This window comes from Trypanosoma cruzi (genome assembly GCF_000209065.1).
Source record: "Trypanosoma cruzi strain CL Brener chromosome Unknown tcruzi_1047053401407, whole genome shotgun sequence".
In the NCBI taxonomy this organism is placed as follows: domain Eukaryota; phylum Euglenozoa; class Kinetoplastea; order Trypanosomatida; family Trypanosomatidae; genus Trypanosoma; species Trypanosoma cruzi.
In genome coordinates, this window is record NW_895649.1 from 1 (window position 1) to 829 (window position 829).

An 829-nucleotide genomic window follows, 5' to 3' on the forward strand; every position below is an offset into this window, starting at 1 on the left:
AAGCCGGCGAGGTTGCGGCGGGCGGGGCGGCTGTCAGACCTGTTGAGTTTGTTTTGGGCCATCACGCAAGCGCGTTCACGGGGCCACGCGCCCTCGCGCACAAGAGTTGGTTGCTTCCATCAGCAGCGGCGTGCGCCCACCACAACCCACCTCCGGGCAATTCGGCCCTCTCTTTCTCTTTCTCTCTCTTGCGCTTTCGGGCGGGCCCGCCACCAACCGTTTGCACAGGCAGGGCGCCAGACAGGGCAGGATGTTACGTGCGCGCCGTTGCGCAAGAAAGAAAAACGACAACAATAGCAGGAAGTGGGAGGGAGGGGAGCGGGCGCTCAGCCGAAAGGTGATTTTTATTGTTCCGTTCTCAATGCGTCGCTCAAACTGTTTGGACCTCGAACAACATGTCTCCATCGTAGCGCGTGTGTGTGTGTGCGGGCGTGCGCGTCGCTGGGCCGCAAAACCGCGCAGCGAGAGCAGAGGGACAAAGAAAGAAAAAAAGAAAAAGAAAAAAAGAAAAAGAAAAAAAAAGAAAGATGGGGGTGTAAAGCAAAGCACTTCAGTGTGAGCTGAGTCGGGAATTGCGTCCTCACGCGTTTTCGTCGTCAGACTGACAGGAAACTGTGGAATTTCATCACGCGTCGCAGCCGCATCTCTCACCCGTGCGCGTCCTCTTTGGTTTTGTTTTTTCCCATCGTTTCCCGAACTGGGGAGGGAGCCTCGACGCGCGCACCGTCACCGCAAACTCTCGCGCAACCGGGCAGTGGCGCCACGCGCGGCACCGACAGCGCGCCACCGGCCCAAGGGTCGCTGCGCTTCACGACGGGCGTGTCTCTTT

The 829-nt window shown here is 58.9% G+C and overlaps 4 non-coding genes across 4 annotated transcripts, besides 1 other annotated feature; all 4 read right to left on the bottom strand.

Moving 5' to 3' along the window:
• Positions 1-32: 32 nt before the first annotated feature.
• On the bottom strand, positions 33-122 carry Tc00.1047053401407.10. The gene has a single exon (XR_008253939.1). It is a non-coding gene; the product is annotated as a C/D small nucleolar RNA (snoRNA), TB11C4C3 (small nucleolar RNA).
• A 201-nt stretch (positions 123-323) lies between these two features.
• On the bottom strand, positions 324-410 carry Tc00.1047053401407.20. Its single transcript, XR_008253940.1, has one exon. It is a non-coding gene; the product is annotated as a C/D small nucleolar RNA (snoRNA), TB11C4C2 (small nucleolar RNA).
• A 67-nt stretch (positions 411-477) lies between these two features.
• Positions 478-526: a microsatellite.
• Positions 527-533: 7 nt separating this feature from the next.
• Tc00.1047053401407.30 lies at positions 534-630 on the bottom strand. Its single transcript, XR_008253941.1, has one exon. It is a non-coding gene; the product is annotated as a C/D small nucleolar RNA (snoRNA), TB11C4C1 (small nucleolar RNA).
• A 106-nt stretch (positions 631-736) lies between these two features.
• On the bottom strand, positions 737-808 carry Tc00.1047053401407.40. Its single transcript, XR_008253942.1, has one exon. It is a non-coding gene; the product is annotated as an H/ACA snoRNA, TC11C4H3 (small nucleolar RNA).
• Between the last annotated feature and the right edge of the window lie 21 nt (positions 809-829).